At 38.7% G+C, this 18,334-nt stretch overlaps 1 pseudogene; it reads right to left on the bottom strand.

Annotated features, from left to right (window-relative positions):
* Nucleotides 1–12,321: 12,321 nt before the first annotated feature.
* On the bottom strand, nt 12,322–12,560 carry LOC112807362 (dolichyl-diphosphooligosaccharide--protein glycosyltransferase subunit TMEM258 pseudogene; annotated as a pseudogene).
* Between the last annotated feature and the right edge of the window lie 5,774 nt (nt 12,561–18,334).

Below are 18,334 nucleotides of genomic sequence, written 5' to 3'. Positions count from 1 at the left end.
ACTATGAAGGGATAGAATCTGACTCTAAAAATGAAAAATAAAAATGTGTTTTTTTTTCAAAAAGGGATTGATAAGATGTTGGTTGAAAAAAGGAAAAAGAAAAATTAAAAAAAAAAACAGTTAAAAAAATTCACCTTGAAAAACTAATGAATCATGGTAAGAAAGCCATGAATTCTATGGGCAGTATTTCCCTAGCCCTGGAGTTCTCCCTTTCTCCTTGATCGGTAAACTTGGTCTTGGCTGGCTGTTCATGTTGATCTTCTGGGGGAGGGGCCTGTTGCCGTGGTTCCCAAATGTCTTTGCCAGTGGAGGAATTGCCCCGCCCTTGTCGGTCCGCGGTAAGGAATCTGCTCGGGTTTGCTCTCCGGAGCTTTTGTTCCCTGCAAGCTTTCCGTACAGCTTTGGAGGATGAGAGTGAAAATGGTGGCCTCCCAATCTCCGCCTGGAGGAGCCGAGAGCTCGGGTCCCCGCTCCTCAATCCTCCCCCAGAGAAAAGCAGTCACTCCCGTGTCCCCGGTCTCCGGCCGCACTCCATGCTCACCCGGCCTGTGACCGAGCATTTCTATCTCTGGCACCCAACTTGGTGTGGTCTCCAAACCCAGCAGATCCCTGCGGTACGCTCCCGTGCTACTCCTCCTGGAGGAGGAAGGGGCGTCTCCCCGGATCTGCCGCTTGTTGGGTCTCTGCTGGAGGAGCAGTGGCCCGACTGTGTTGCTGATCACAGTTTATAGCAACCCCGAGCTGAGAGCCCACACCTCGGCTCCATCTCTGCAGCCGGCTTCCCTGGGAGCTCGGGCCCACTCAGGCACCCCCGGTCTTTCTGTGACCCCGAGGGTCCTGAGACCACACTGTCCCATGAGGGTTCTACCCCCCACTTAGCCACTGGAGCAACGTCCCTCAGCGGAGCCAACTTCTAAAAGTTCCGATTTTGTGCTCTGTGGCTCTATCACTTGCCAGAAGCGGCCAACAGAGGCCCCCTCCCCCACTGTGTATCCTCCCGAATATCGCCTTGGATTCACTTCTCCGCACGTCCTACCTTCTAGTAGGTGGTCGCTTTTCTGTTCAGAGAGTTGTTGCTATTCTTCTCTTCGATCTCCTGTTGAGTTTGTAGGTGTTCAGAATGGTTTGATCCCTATTCAGCTGAATTCCTGAGACCAGACGAAATCCAGGTCTCCTACTCCTCCGCCATCTTGCTCTGCTCCCCAATATACCACAGTTTATCCATTAAAGTGTTGAGGGGTACTTAGGTAATTTCTGCCCTTAGCTATTATAAATAGTGCTGCTATGAACATTCTTATACCTGTCTTTTGGTGAACACATGAATAGATTTATATTACTTATATGCATATATAATATATATTGAATATATGGTATATAACATGAATATATAATGTGAACATGTCATATACATTCCTATACATATGTAGTCTGAAGTGGAAATGCTGGCTCACAGATTATGTATATGTATATGTTTAACTTTAGTTGCTTTCCAAAATAGAAAGGGTCACATTTAAGCTGTGGCCTGAAGGACAACGGAAAGTGGAAGCTGCATGGAGATTTCTTTACTAACATCTCTCCACTGCTGTGCCAAAAATGTATCCTTTCTTAAAGTGGTTAGAGTCCAATGAGAGAAGACCTCCACCTCCTTTTGGCTGTGGTCTCCCAGTGACACTGTAGTGAGAGGAGCCTCTGTCATTTTGGTCAGACCAAGGCAGACAGGAGAGGCTGACTGATGACTCAGCCCCCTCGGCTCCACTTCCCAGAGCTCCACTTACCACATCAGTGAGCCTGGCAGTGGGGGGAGACATAAACACACCCGTTGTGTTGATATCAGTGCTAGCAAAGATGTCAAGAGCCAAACCTGAGAAGAGGAGGAGAACACTGGGGGTAAATATGTCAATGGAAAAAAGATCAAATGAAGGCTTGAAAGTCACATCTAAAGAATTGTTTCAGTAACAGTGGCAAATGAAACACAAGGCCTCTGCTGCTAGAATAATCAGTGGTACCTGTTTCAGATTCCTAAGCATGTTTTTGGGAGGTCTTACGACTCAGAGTTTTGCCAGTTGTGTGGCCTGGGATGAAAGACATCAACAGAGGTTGGAATTCAGGGCTTTCTTCTCAATAGAAATGAAAGGAGGCCAAAAAACTGGCCACAGTAATGCCTTTAAATGCTGTGGGGGTGAGGGACTGATTCTTTGTCCTGGTTCAGGAAGTATAAACAAAACTGGTAGAAACTGGTCATTTTGAGGAAAAGTTTCCAGTGGGAAAGAGAAAAGTTTACTGGCTTTGCCCTTCAGTGGTTTAGAATTTCCTCAGGGTAAAGAGAGGTTCCAGTGTGTTTCTTTCAGGTGCTACTCATAAAGTCCCATCTTTTGAAGAAAAGAAATAGAACAAAAATGATTGGTATGCTAAGGTGAGGTTTCTTTCTCTCCCTGTGGCCACAAGTCACTGATCCCTTTTTGAATTGCATGCTGTGTCTTTAATGTAGCCAATCAGGGGTGCGGCAAATTGTCCTTAACCCAGGGCTCGAAGGGACTGAGTCTTTATTTATTTATTTAAATTCAATCAGCCAACATAGAGTACATTGTTAGTTTCAGATGTAGTGTTCAATAATTTATCAGTCGCGTATAACACCCAGTGCTCATCACATCAAGTGCCCACCTTACTGCCCATCACCCAGTTAATCCATAACTTCACCCACCTGCCCTCTAGCAACCCACAGTTTGTTTCCTAGAGTTAAGAGTCTCTCATGGCTTTTCTCCCTCTCTGACGACTTCTCATTCAGTTGTCCCTCTCTTCCCTATGATCCTCTGTGCTGTTTCTTATATTCCACATATGAGTGAAACCATATGATAATTGTCCTTCTCTGATTGACTTATTTCACTCAGCATAATACCTTCCAGTTCCATCCACGTCAATGTAATGGTAAGTATTCATCCTTTCTGATGGCTGAGTAATATTCTATTGTGTGTGTGTGTGTGTATATATATACACACCATATCTTCTTTATCCTGTCAATGGATGTCAATGGACATCTGGGCTCTGTCCATATTTTAGCTATTGCGGACATGGTTGCTATAAACATGGGGGTGTAGGTGCTCCTTCAGGTCACTACTTTTGTAGTGATTTACCCCACTACTTTGGGGTAAATTCTCAGTAGTACAATTGCTGGGTTGTAGGGTAGCTCTAATTTTAACTCTTGAGGAACCTCCATACTGTTTTCCAGAGTGGCTGTACCAGCTTGCATTCCCACCAATAGGGTAAGAGGGTTCCCCTTTCTCTGCATCCTTGCCAACATTTTTTGTTGCCTGTCTTGTTAATTTTAGCCATTTTGACTGATGTAAGGTGGTATCTCATTGGTGTGAGGTGGTTTTGATTTGTATTTCCCTGATGGCAAGTGATGTGGAGCATTTTTCATGTGTCTGTTGGCCATTTGCCTGTCTTCTTGCGAGAAATGTCTGTTCATGTCTTCTGCCTATTTCTTGACTGGATTATTTGTTTTTGGTTATTGACTTTGATAAGTTCTTTATAGATCTTTGATCCTAGTCCTTTATCTGATAAGACATTTGCAAATATCTTCTCCCATTCCATAGGTTGCCTTTTAGTTTTGTTGACTATTTCCTTTGCTATGCAGAAGCTTTTTATCTTGATGAAGTCCCAACAGTTCATTTTGGTTTTTGTTTCCCTTGCCTTTGGAGACATGTCTAGGAAGAGTTGTTGCAGCTGAGCTCAAAGAGGTTGCTGCTTGTGTTCTCCTCTAGGATTTTGATGGATTCCTGTCTCATGTTTAGGTCTTTCATCCATTTTGAGTTTATCTTTGTGTGTGGTGTAAGAGAATGGTCCAGTTTCATTTTTCTGCATATGGCTGTCCAATTTTCCCAACACCATTTGTTGAAGAGACTGTCTTTTTCCATTGGATATTCTTTCCTGCTTTTTCAAAGATTAATGGACCATAGAGTTGAGGGTCCATTTCTGGTTTCTCTATTCTGTTCTATTGATCTATGCATCTATTTTTGTGCCAATACTATACTGTCTTGATGATTACAGCTTTGTATTATAGCTTGAAGTCTAGAATTGTTATGCCACCAGCTTTGGTTTTCATTTTCAACATTCTTCTGGCTAGTTGGGGTCTTTTCTCATCTGTGTATACACTCAGAGTTCTGGTCTTCTCCCCATCTACCTTCTTCTTCTTCTTCTTCTTCTTCTTTTTTTTTTTTTTAGCTCCCACAACAAAGTAAATGTTTTTTCTCCTTTTAAGATTAAAAAAGTATATATCCTCAGGTTGTCTCTTATCTTCCAAAGTTCAGATCTTTCTATCCATCGATCTGATTGATTTCACAGAAGCCCTAGAAGTAAGCACACAGTCACAGAGGGGCAAAGTTGTGAACTCTTACACACTCATGTTTTTGGCATTGTCACTTGTGCATTTTTTAACAGATTATTTTCCGGTCATTAAATGGTAAATTTTTTTTTTTCAATAAGGGGCAAGGTTTACAGAGTTACCAAAATCCACATTTTTGAAGACTGGAGGAAGGAAAGAGTTGAAATGTGGTACAAGATGAGAAACAACTTTGAGCATAGGTAAAATTCTGCTTAGACTCACCTTTTCCCCTCCTCTGATGACATCACACATGCTGATACTTTTCCCTGGAAGCCCTGAGAACATAAAACAACAAGCCATCCCCTTGGAAATTTACCTACTTTCCTATAGTTATTTGACTGGAAGAAGAAACCTACAAGGGAGAGAAGAGAATTTCAAGGTCAAATTTGGCCATGTTTCTGCTATTTCATATCTAACCCCTGAGTTTTTTCACTGGGATCCAATTTCTCTGTTAAAATCAAAGAGCATCTGATCTGTGCTTATCCAGGGGCTGGGATGGTCCAATGCCAGTATTTAATGCTGAACATGAAGTAGGACAGACAGCTAAGGTGCTTTACTTGAAGCATCCAAAAACTAGAGCAGACAGAGAGGGAATCTAGGAGCATGCAAAGTAAAAACATATATACGATATGATTTGATAAGATATAAATATAACAAAAAGTTAGAAAAGAAAAAATACTAAGGACATACTAAATGTAAACATGCTGAAGAGATTGCCGGATAAGTGTTTTCATAGTGTGGCAGAACAAATAAAGAAATGTTTCCTCAACAAATAGTATATTTAGAAAATTTCCATGTCATTTATATTTGTCTAGAAAGTGCTATTTTGAAAACACCTAGATGTCTTGGGATTAAACTTCTCAATTCTTAGGGAAGGAAGTGATTCCTTGTTCACTTATTTATTAACTCAAAATATGTTTAAATAGAATTTACTGTGTAGCAAGCACAGTATTAGGCACTAGGAGTAGGACATAGAATAAGATCATTGAAAACTATGAGGATTAAATGGGGTAAATGAAAAGTACTGGTATATAATAGGTACTTAATAATATGTTATTTCTTAAAAAAAAAAAAAAAGACCTACATGGTCCTTGCCCTCTTGGAGCTTACAATATAACAGGGAAGATATTAAACAGATTATTACTCATTCAGACATTGAATGTGTACACTGGAGCGTTATGATGCAGAAGTGCATGGTGTTTTCAAGCAACTCAGTCAGGGAAGGCTTTATAGAAGAATATGATTAAAAAGAAAAAAAGAGGACAGAGTTGCTTTCCTTTCTCCGGTGTATAAAACCAAGTAAATATGTTGGTAACATATTTACATATATTTATATGTAATATATATTACATATATATTACATATTTACATATATTTAGTAACTCAGGTGTTACTACTGTCACCTCTGGGCATAGTGTTTCTCCTTTGAAAAGAATACATTAACATCAAATTAAACAAAAAGCTCATAAAATGCATGATGGCACACTGACCAATCAAAACATACCAAGCATTCTTTTCCAGAGGATTGGAAAAGAGATTCATTTTGAAATAATTATCTGGCAATAGGTTCAACCTGAAAATAACAAACATGAGGCCATAATTATTTTCCAGCAGAACTAAAGACTTATTCTACTTTCGGAAATTGTATAACTCTTTCATAGCACTGGAAGCTCAATACTGTGTTTTATGTTCTAAGGATAGAAACATGATGTCTGTTTTATTTCACAACATGAATTGAAAGCATTTGTGGGACAGGATGTTGTTTTGGTTCAATAGGTTGTTCAAGGTTCCTTAGGAGTTTTATCCAGTAACTGCTTTCAGCTTTAAGGTATTAATGTTTCCACTTGGTTTTCAGATCCAAAGACTGCATAAGCAGATTTTTCTGTTTTTGATGCCTTATTCTACTGCTAGTGTGGTTTAAGGTAATCAATCATATAACTGAGAGTAATAAAGGACTCTGGCTAAGAGTTTTTACCCAAATAAAACATGCATTGCTTTGAGTGGAGATGGCGATTATTCAAGGATTGCAGGAATAGCTTGGAGTCAAACCTCAAAAATGTCCCAGATTTGCAACTCATGAGCTAGTTGGGAAGGCTGTCCCTCACGTTAATTCAGGTAAGATGCTGGCCAGCCTGATGTTAATAAAACTACTACCTGATGGGAACAATAAAGTGACTGATTCCCTTGGGCTTTTCAGCAAGTCTCCACTCCTCCTTCAGGGATCTTTCTGCCAGACTCCACAAGGAAAACCCGCTCTATCTTTCTCTGGGGACCCAACTCCAGGGTTTGTGTTTAGGATCACAATTAAGTAAGTCAGGATTGTCATAGACTGTTTTCTCTCAGGACCCTTTCCCTCAGAGATCTATCATTCCTATCTGCCAGTCCTCTGAACTTTGCTGTTGCCCTCCAGAGGCCTAAAGTTCACCACACTGGAGCCCTACTTTGGTCTGCCCTACTTGGCCCAATATTGCTAATGATAATTTCCTCCAAATTTTATGCTTCCCTCTACATTAGTTCTGACATTTTCCTGCAAATGCGTCTCCACTACATTAGTTTACTCTTGTTTCAAACAAGTTACCACAATTTTCGGGCTTAAAACAGCACAAACTTTTTATTGGACAGTCCTGAAGATCAGAAGTCTGAAATGGTGTCTTTGGGTTAAAATTGAGGTGTCAGCAGGGCTGCACTCCTTCCTGGAGGCTCTAGGAGAGAATCAATTTTTTTGGCTTTTCTAGTTTCTAGAAGCTTCCGTCATTGCCTGTGGCAATCTTCCTTCATCAAAGCCAGCAGTGGCTGGTTGAGCCTTTCTCATATCATATATCTCTGACTTTGCTTTTGTCATCACATTTCACTTTGATTCTTATTTTTCTCCTTTTACTTTCACTTTTCATCCTTGTGATCACATTGGGTCTACCTGAATAACCCAGAATGATATTCTATTTTGAGGTCAGCCAATTAGCAACCTTAATTCCATCTTCAGTCTTCACTCTGTCTTTCCATGTAGCATAACATATTCACAGGTTCTGGAGAATAGGGTATGGACATCTTTATGGGGTCCTTAGTCTGTCTACTACACTCATCTTCAATCCTACAATCAAAAATTTCTTTTATTTCTCCAATGACTCCCTACAAAGCTGAAAAATAGGTCTGGTAATTGAACTCAATAGAAGATGTTAAAGGCAAATATGCAGGACATGTCCCTACTCATTTTCCTGTGTCTGTTTACATGAGTCAACCATGGTCCTTTTCTATAAAGAACCCAGAGGAGTCTTCAGAATCCTTTTTTAACATAATATTCTTAGTAACCCCTTCCAATTGATCAGATCTGGTGTTAAGATGAAACTCATTTGATATAGCTGCTTTAGTAGGTTACTTCTTCCTTTTAATTGGGAACTTCTGGATATGCAATGTTTTAACCCAAAGGAATGCTTTTAATGGCAAATTTTAGAGTACCAGTAAACAGCCCCTGGAGGCAAGTATGCTTAGGAGGTTTTCCTGGAATTTTTTTTTCTTTTTAAGATTTTATTTATTTATTTGAGAGAGAGAGATCATGAGCAGGGGGAGCGGCAGGCAGAAGGAGAAGCTGGCTCCCCACTGAGCAGGGAGCCCAATGTGGGACTCGATCCCAGGACACTGGGATCATGATCCTAGCTGAAGGCAGATGCTTAACTGACTAAGCCGCCCACATGCCCCTTTCCTGGAAACTTTTAAGGTATAATACATATGCCAATTTCTGTTCCCCCTCTTCCTAAGGCCACCACCACACAGAAGACTGGATTGGATGATCTAGGACAGGGCTCCTCCTTCTCAGCACTGCAGGCATTTTGCATGGGATAATTCTCTGTTGTGGGCTTTGTCCTGTGCATTGTAGGATGTCTGGCAGCATCCCTGGCCTTTGCCCACTTGATGCCAATAGCACTTCTTCAGTGAAAAACATCTTTAGACACTGTCAGATGTACTCTGGGCAACAAAATAGCCCCCAGTTGAGAACCACTGCTCTAGTAGAATGAAATAGAAACCACCTATTTCTGGAGTTAATGTTAGAAAGAAATACTTTTGTTTTGTTGTGTTGTGGTTCTTTGACTTTCCTTTGGTTTATTTTTAATGGCATTTTCATTTATTATTATTTTTTGGTTTTTTGCCAATAGAAGGCCCCATCAACAATATCATTTCCCCAGGTCTTCATTTCAGATATCCAAATCCCGGACTAGAGGGGAAGCCCCTTTGTCAGCAAGGGTATAGCATAAGCACAGGTATTGGTTCTACTCATTTTTAAATGTAAGCTCTAGCGCACTCCTTCCAGTAACCCTTCTCTGCCCACTTCTGAACTCCTGTTGGCTAAACCTCCATTGACTCTTGTCACATACATCTGGTAGTCCTGGTCATTTTATTTATGGATACACGGCTGACCCCAGATAGACTACTTTGAGATTGGTTTTTGTAACTTACTTGGGTACAATACCCTGCACATAATAGGTACTTAACAATCACTTAAAAAAAAACTTATTTATTTCACAGAATTTACAAAGTCAAGTAAATCATTGAGGTTTATGAAAAGTAGCAGACATGATTCTCTCCTACCACTCTTCCATTTTCTAAAACCTAGAAGCAATCATTTTTAATGTTTTTTAAAGAATGTTTTGGTATTTAACTCCATGTCGCTAAATAATGCCTGTATTGCTGCCTCTTGATTTTTCAGTTTTAAGCAATGTCTATGTACGGAAGATAGGGATTTAGCTCTCTTTACATACATACAAATTGCTAATCTTCAGGAAATGAAAATTACATTATTAATGTGTACTCCCAGGACAGTCTTTCCAATATGTTTATATCATTGTTCTTAGTTGAATAATATTCATTGTTTATGTCATTATTAGTATATAAATGCTTCTCACAGCTGAACTATGTAGAATACAATGGTTGCTATTCCTTTTCTGCACATTTTTTTGAAGTAAATACACATCCACAATCCCTAATTTGCAATTCCAAAATTCAAAGAGCTTGGAAAATCAAAACCAAAAACAAAACAATTTTATGTTGGCGGCAAATTCATTTGACAGCAACATCTGACCTGAACATATCTGGCTACCTATAGTTCTTACTTATGCTAGCTGGTATGATTACTTAGATGCTTTGCTGCAGAAATTTTGATGTGTATAAGTCACCTACTTGGGGAGTTATAGAATATATACCATATCCACCATATTTCTGAAATCTGGAAAAAATCTAAAATTTGAAATATATCCCTCTCTAAGGTGTTCATATAAGTGATTTTTGTTTCTTTATTAAATTTCCTTTTCAAAAATTTATACCATGAAATACAACAAACTTACAGAAAAGTGCATAAAAGAAAAATGTACAGTTTAATGAATATTTGTAAAATTACAAATAATGAATATTTGTAAAATGAATATCTGTTTATCTATCACCCAGGTCAAACAATATAAGATGGTCAGCACCCAAGAAGCTTCAAGCTTCCCTTCCCAATCATCACCCTCTTCCATGCTTTTCATGGTAACCATTAAGCCTAACTTTTATGTATTAATTTCCTTGGTATTCATTTTAGTTTGCCACCAAATCACACATCCCTAAACAAATATTTTTTTCTGTTTTTGAACTTCAGATAAATGAAATCACATATTATGTATATATTTTGTGGCTTTCTTTTTCCATTTAAAAATGTTTTGAAATAAACTCAAATTTATAGAAAAGTTGAAAATATAGTACAAAATTTTTTTCTGCACTGACAGTAAATTGCTAATATGTCCCATATAATTCTCCATAGTGTCCCTTACTTCTGGGATTCTTTAGTATGTATTTCTTATAAACAATAATGTTCTGTTGTATAACCTCAATATAACCATCAAAAGCAGGAAATTAGCCTTGGTACCATATACCATCTAACTCTTAGACTCCAAGTTTTGTAAATTGTCCCAATAATGTCTTTTATAGCTAATCCCTAATTTGCAATTCCAAAATTCAAAAAGCTGGAGTTCAGAATCGCTACACTGCATTATTTGTCCTCTCTCTTTTTTTTTTTTAATTTTTTTTTAAAGATTTTATTTATTTATTTGAGAGAGAGAGAATGAGAGATAGCACGAGAGGGAAGAGGGTCAGAGGGAGAAGCAGACTCCCTGCTGAGCAGGGAGCCCAATGTGGGACTCGATCCCGGGACTCCAGGATCATGACCTGAGCCGAAGGCAGTCGCTTAACCAACTGAGCCACCCAGGCGCCCCTGTCCTCTCTCTTTAGTCTCCTTCAATTAAATTCAAAATAGTTCGTCCAGTTTTCCTTGGCTTTCATGACCATGAAACTTTTACAGATTATAGGTCAGTTATTTTGTAGAATGTCCCTCCACTTAAGATTATCTGACATTTACCCTTAATTAGATTTACTTTATGTATCTCTGGCAAGAAAACTATAAAAGTGATGTTACGTTCTTTTCATTGCATTCTACCAGTGGTACATAATTTCTATTTGTTCCATTATTGATGTTTATTTTGATCACTTGATTAAGGTCATTAAGTTTGCTAGGCTTTCAGCTGAAAATTTACTCTTTTGTCCTTTATAATCAATAGATACTTTGTGGGGAGATTCTTGTATAATATTGAAGTACCTCATTTAAATATCTCATGAAACTTTATCTTTAAATTTATGTTGATTTTGAGCCATGGTTTCCAATTTTATTCAAAGGATTATAGTGCTTTAATATATTATTTACTGTGATGCTCGAATCATCCAGGTTTCACCAGTGGTATCTCCTCAAGACAGTTCTTTGCCCTTTTGACATGTCACCATCATTCTTTAAGCCATTCCTTATTTTCTGGCACAGGGAGAAAGAATATTCCAGGATCATCTCCTACTTTTCCTGCTCCTATCCTGGAACCAACTATTTTTCCAAGAAACTTAATTCTATGATTCCACTTAGTGGATATTTAGAAAATAAGATCTGGCTACTAGGTGTGCTCATTGTTTTTGAAGGTATTGCTGCTCCCATATTCTCTTAGTGGACATAGCTAGAGAATATATGTGTGTGTATGCATATATTTATATGTATAAATGTGTGTTTATATGCTTATATATCATACATATATAATATTCACACATAACAGTACACATTTACATCCAGATTTACTTCTCTATCAATCTATGAGTTAAAAACTATGAATCTTCAATACCTAATTTTATTTCAATACCACAGGGTTCATTCTAGTTTTCCTTCTTTCCACACTTTTACTCCCTTTCTCCCAACAATTAGGAAACTGATTCCCATTATCCTTAACAGATTTACCTAACTGATCAATCCCTCTTATGCAATCAATATCCCATCACTGCTGCTGTCCCCTCCCCCACTTTTATGCTCTTATTTTACTGGTGCTCTGACACCATGCAATGGACCTGTGACTAGCCTTATGATCCTTAGTAATCCTTCCATCTTACTCCTCCCTAAGTGACCACTGATATTCTATGTATCTCTATAAATGAGTATGAATTTTCTAGAATTTTATGTAACTGGAATCATGCAGGGTGCACTCTTTCTTTCAGCATAAGTAATTTAAGATTCATTCATGTTGTTATGTTACTAGTTCCTTTCCTGTTATTGCTGAGCTCTATTCCATTGTATGGCTCTACCACAATTTGTCTATCTATTCATCTGCTTATGAATTTAAGTTGTTTCCACCTTTTGGCTCTTAAAAATAAAGCTGCTATAAAAATTCATGTGCAAGTCTCTATGTGGACATGTGTCTCCCTTTCTCTTGGGTAAATACCTAGGAATTAAATGGCTGGATAAAATTATAGGTATATATTTAACTTTTTTTTTTTCGTCACACATCTGCCTTTATTATGAGCAGCAGGTGGGACACTTCCAGCAATAGTAAAAAAATTAATTTACAAAAACAGGGACTCAGGGAAGCCACCTTTTTGGAACACTTGGGAACTTATATGTAGATGCCAAACCAGAGCAACAGGAAGAGGACTCCAAAGCCCATGAAGAGCAAGGCTACCAAGGAGATAAGGAGCTCTTTGTAGATATCCCAAGGGCACCTAGTGGTGGTAACCTCATAAACAAAGAACCAGTTGGTGAAAAACATGCCAGTGGCCAACAACACCATGTCAGATGGGGGAAGACAGCCAGGTTCATTGGGTTGGTGTATCTAGTCATGGCCTCAGGCTCCATTTTGCCGGGTATAGGTTAATCCACCATTCTGCCACCAGAATAACACATCGGCAGGAGTGGTATATGTTTAACTTTTAAGGAAACTGCCAAAAATTTTTATTCTTTTTTTTAATTGTGTTATGCTAGTCACCATATACTACATCATTAGTTTTTGATGTAGTGTTCAATGACTCATTAATTGCATATAACACCCTGTGTTCATTACTTTATCAAAGTGGTTGTGCCATTTTATATTCCTACCAGCAGTGTATGAAAGTTTCAGGTTTTCTACATCCCCGCCAACACTCATGAAGTCAGTCTTTTAAATTTTAGCCATTCTAGTAGGTATGTAGTAGTATGTCATTGTGTTTTTAATTTGCATTTCCCTAATGACCAGTGATAATTGAGCTTATTTTCATGTGCCCTCTCTATGTCTTCTTTGGTGAAGTATCTGATTAAATCTTTCCCTAATTTTTAATGTCTTGTTTTTCTTCTCATAGTTGAGGTTTGAGTATTCAAAGGATACTTTGGATACAAGTTCTTTATTAGATTTGTGCTTTGCAAAGATTTTTCCCAGTATGTGGCTTGCCTTTTCATTCTCATTCTTTAATATAATTTTCATTCTTCCATTTAAAGAAAAATGGCATTTTTTTTAAACAGCAAAAATTTTAAATTTTGTTGAAGTCCAATTTATGAATTTGTTATGAATTGTCTTTTTAGCGTGATGTCTAAGAAATCTCTGTTTAACCCAAGATCACCATAAGTATTTCATAATTTTGTTGCTGTTACAAGTGGTAATCCTTTTAAATGTCAATTTCCAAATCTTTCGTTTTAGTATATAGGTGTAATGCTATATAGTTCCTCTCCATCATGTCTGGGGGCATATAATGCCTGGTTTTCCCACTCTTAGTCATGCTTATATTTGAGTTGAGATAGTGTCAACATGATCTATCCGTTAAGAAGTTCGCCTTCAACATCACTTAAGATTTCTGAACCATTAATGTTGCCTTGATGAACCATTTCATTATGGGTTGTAAACTGGTAATTTTCTTTTTTTTTTTTAATTTTTTATTGTTATTTTAATCACCATATATTACATAATTTGTTTTGGTGTAGTGTTCCATGATTCATTGTTTGTTCATAACACCCAGTGCTCCATGCAGAATGTGCCCTCCTCAATACCCATCACCAGGCTAACCCATCCCCCCACCCTCCTCCCCTCCAGAAACCTCAGTTTGTTTTTCAGAGTCCATGATCTCTCCTGGTTCATCTCCCCCTCTGACTTACGCCCCTTCATTCTTCCTCTCCTGCTATCTTCTTCTTTTTCTTTTTTCTTAAAGTATGTTGCATTATTTGTTTCAGAAGTACAGATCTGTGATTCAACAGTCTTACACAATTCACAGCACTCACTGTAGCACATATCTTCCCCAATGTCCATCACCCAGCCACCCCATCCCTCCCACCCCCGACCACTCCAGCAACCCTCAGTTTGTTCCTGAGATTAAGAATTCCTCATATCAGCGAGGTCATATGATACATGTCTTTCTCTGATTGACTTATTTCACTCAGCATAACACCCTCCAGTTCCATCCACGTCGTTGCAAATGGCAAGATCTCATTCCTTTTGATGGCTGCATAATATTCCATTGTGTATATATACCACCTCTTCTTTATCCATTCATCTGTCGATGGACATCTTGGCTCTTTCCACAGTTTGGCTATTGTGGACATTGCTGCTATAAACATTGGGGTGCACGTACCCCTTCGGGTCCCTACATTTGTATCTTTGGGGTAAATACCCAGTAGTGCAATTGCTGGATCGAATGGTAGCTCTATTTTCAACTGTTTGAGGAACCTCCATATTGTTTTCCAGAGGGGTTGCACCAGCTTGCATTCCCACCAACAGTGTAGGAGGGTACCCCTTTCTCCACATCCCCGCCAACATCTGTCGTTCCCTGGCTTGTTAATTTTAGCCATTCTGACGGGTCTGAGGTGGTATCTCATTGAGGTTTTGATTTGGATTTCCCTGATGCCGAGCGATGTTCAGCACTTTTTCATGTGCCTGTTGGCCATTTGGATGCCTTCTTTGGAAAAATGTCTGTTCATGCCTTCTGCCCATTTCTTGATTGGATTATTTGTTCTTTGGGTGTTAAGTTTGATAAGTTCTTTATAGATTTTGGATACTAGCCCTTTATCTGATATGTCATTTGCAAATATTTTCTCCCATTCTGTTGGTTGTCTTTTGGTTTTGTGGACTGTTTCTTTTGCTGTGCAAAAGCTTTTTATCTTGATGAAATCCCAGTAGTTCATTTTTGCCCTGGCTTCCTGTGCCTTTGGTGATGTCTCTAGGAAGAAGTTGCTGCAGCTGAGGTCGAAGAGGTTGCTACCTGTGTTCTCCTTTAGGATTTGGATGGACTCCTGTCTCACGTTTAGGTCTTTCAACCATTTGGAGTCTATTTTTGTGTGTGGTGTAAGGAAATGGTCCAGTTTCATTCTTCTGCATGTGGCTGTCCAATTTTCCCAACACCATTTGTTGAAGAGACTGTCTTTTTTCCACTGGACATTCTTTCCTGCTTTGTCAAAGATAAGTTGACCATAGAGTTGAGGGTCCATTTCTGGGCTCTCGATTCTGTTCCATTGATCTATGGGTCTGTTTTTGTGCCAGTACCATACTGTCTTGATGATGACAGCTTTGTAATAGAGCTGGAAGTCCGGAATTGTGATGCCGCCAGCTTTGCTTTTCTTTTTCAATATTCCTCTGGCTATTCGGGGTCTCTTCTGGTTCCATACAAATTTTAGGATTATTTGTTCCATTTCTTTGAAAAAAGTGGATGGTATTTTGATGGGGATTGCTTTGAATGTGTAGATTGCTCTAGGTAGCATGGACATCTTCACAATGTTGGTTCTTCCAATCCATGAGCATGGAACGTTTTTCCATTTCTTTGTGTCTTCTTCAATTACTTTCATGAGTATTTTATAGTTATCTGAATACAGATCCTTTGCCTCTTTGGTTAAATTTATTCCCAGGTATCTTATGGTTTTGGGTGCAGTTGTGAATGGGATCGACTCCTTGATTTGTCTCTCTTCTGTCTTGTTGATGGTGTATAGGAATGCCACTGATTTCTGTGCATTGATTTTATAGCCTGCTACTTGACTGAATTCCTGTATGAGTTCTAGCAGTTTTGGGGTGGAGTCTTTTGGGTTTTCCACATAAATTATCATATCATCTGCAAAGAGTGAGAGTTTGACTTCCTCTTTGCGGATTTGGATGCCTTTGATTTCTTTTTGTTGGCTGATTGCTGTGGCTAGGACTTCTAAGACTATGTTGAATAGCAGTGGTGAGAGTGGACATCCCTGCTGCGTTCCTGACCTTAGGGGAAAAGCTCTCAGCTTTTCCCCATTGAGAATGATATTCGCTGTAGGTTTTTCGTAGATGGCTTTTATGATATTGAGGTATGTACCCTCTATCCCTATACTCTGAAGAGTTTTGATCAAGAAAGGATGCTGTACTTTGTCAAATGCTTTTTCTGCATCTATTGAGAGGATCATATGATTCTTGTTCTTTCTTTTGTTAATGTATTGTATCACGTTGATTGATTTGCGGATGTTGAACCAGCATTGCAGCCCAGGGATAAAGCCCACTTGGTCGTGGTGAATAATCCTTTTAATGTACTGTTGGATCCTATTGGCTAGTATTTTGGTGAGAATTTTTGCATCCATGTTCATCAAGGATATTGGTCTATAATTCTCCTTTTTGATGGGATCTTTGTCTGGTTTTGGGATCAAGGTAATGGTGGCCTCATAAAATGAATTTGGAAGTTTTCCTTCCATTTCTATTTTTTGGGACAGTTTCAGGAGAATAGGTATTAATTCTTCTTTAAATGTCTGATAGAATTCCCCTGGGAAGCCATCTGGCCCTGGGCTTTTGTTTCTTGGGAGATTTTTGATGACTGCTTCAATTTCCTTAGTGGTTATAGGTCTGTTCAGGTTTTCTATTTCTTCCTGGTTCAGTTTTGGTAGTTGATACATCTCTAGGAATGCACCCATTTCTTCCAGGTTATCTAATTTGCTGCCATAGAGTTGCTCATAATATGTTCTTATAATTGTTTGTATTTCTTTGTTGTTGGTTGTGATCTCTCCTCTTTCATTCATGATTTTGTTGATTTGGATCATTTGTCTTTTCTTTTTGATCAGTCTGGCCAGGGGTTTATCAATCTTGTTAATTCATTCAAAGAACCAGCTCCTAGTTTCATGGATTTGTTCTACTGTTCTTTTGGTTTCTATTCCATTGATTTCTGCTCTGATCTTTATTATTTCTTTTCTCTTGCTGGGTTTAGGCTTTATTTGCTGTTCTTTCTCCAGCTCCGTTAGGTGTAGGGTTAGATTGTGTATTTGAGACCTTTCTTGTTTCTTGAGAAAGGCTTGTATTGCTATATACTTTCCTCTCAGGACTGCCTTTGCTGTATCCCAAAGATTTTGGACAGTTGTGTTTTCATTTTCATTGGTTTCCATGAATTTTTTTAATTCTTCTTTAATTTCCTGGTTGACCCATTCATTCGTTAGTAGGATGCTCTTTAGCCTCCATGTATTTGAGTTCTTTCTGACTTTCCTCTTGTGATTGAGTTCTAGTTTCAAAGCATTGTGGTCTGAAAATATGCAGGGAATGATCCCAATCTTTTGGTACCGGTTGAGACCTGATTTGTGACCTAGGATGTGATCAATTCTGGAGAATGTTCCATGGGCACTAGAGAAGAATGTGTATTCCGTTGCTTTGGGATGGAATGTTCTGAATATGTCTGTGAAGTCCATTTGGTCCAGTGTGTCATTTAATGTCTTTATTTCCTTGTTGTTCTTTTGCTTGGATGATCTGTCCATTTCAGTCAGGGGGGTGTTAAAGTCCCCCACTATTATTGTATTGTTGTCAATGTGTTTCTTTGCTTTTGTTATTAATTGCCTTATATAATTGGCTGCTCCCATGTTAGGGGCATAGATATTTATAATTGTTAGATCTTCTTGTTGGATAGACCCTTTAAGTAGGATATAGTGTCCTTCCTCATCTCTTATTACAGTCTTTGTTTTAAAATCTAGTTTGTCTGATATAAGGATTGCCACCCCAGCTTTCTTTTGGTGTCCATTAGCATGGTAAATGGTTTTCCACCCCCTCACTTTCAATCTGGGGGTGTCTTTGGATCTAAAATGAGTCTCTTGCAGACAGCATATGGATGGGTCTTGTTTTTTAATCCAATATGATAGCCTGTGTCTTTTGATTGGGGCATTGAGTCCATTTACATTCAGGGTAACTATTGAAAGGTATGAATTTAGTGCCATTGTATTGCCTGTAAGGTGACTGTTACTGTATGTTGTCTGTGTTCCTTTCTGATCTTTGCTGCTTTTAGGCTCTCTCTTTGCTTAGAGGACCCCTTTCAATATTTCTTGGAGGGCTGGTTTCGTGTTTGCAAATTCCTCTAGTTTTTGTTTGTTCTGGAAGCTTTTTATCTCTCCTTCTATTTTCAGTGATAGCCTAGCTGGATATAGTATTCTTGGCTGCATGTTTTTCTCATTTAGGCTCTGAAGCTATCACGCCAGTCCTTTCTGGCCTGCCAGGTCTCTGTGGATAGGTCTGTTGCCAATCTAATATTTTTACCATTGTAGGTTACATATCTCTTCTCCCGAGCTGCTTTCAGGATTTTCTCTTTGTCTCTGAGACTCGTAAGTTTTACTATTAGATGTCGGGGTGTTGACCTATTATTATTGATTTTGAGAGGGGTTCTCTGTGCCTCCTGGATTTTGATGCC

The sequence above is a fragment of the Callorhinus ursinus genome, unplaced genomic scaffold, assembly GCF_003265705.2.
Source record: "Callorhinus ursinus isolate GAN/ISIS: 27379988/994484 unplaced genomic scaffold, GSC_fseal_2.0 scaffold69, whole genome shotgun sequence".
NCBI classification, from domain to species: Eukaryota; Metazoa; Chordata; class Mammalia; order Carnivora; family Otariidae; genus Callorhinus; species Callorhinus ursinus.
This window is presented reverse-complemented; position numbering and strand designations above follow the sequence as displayed.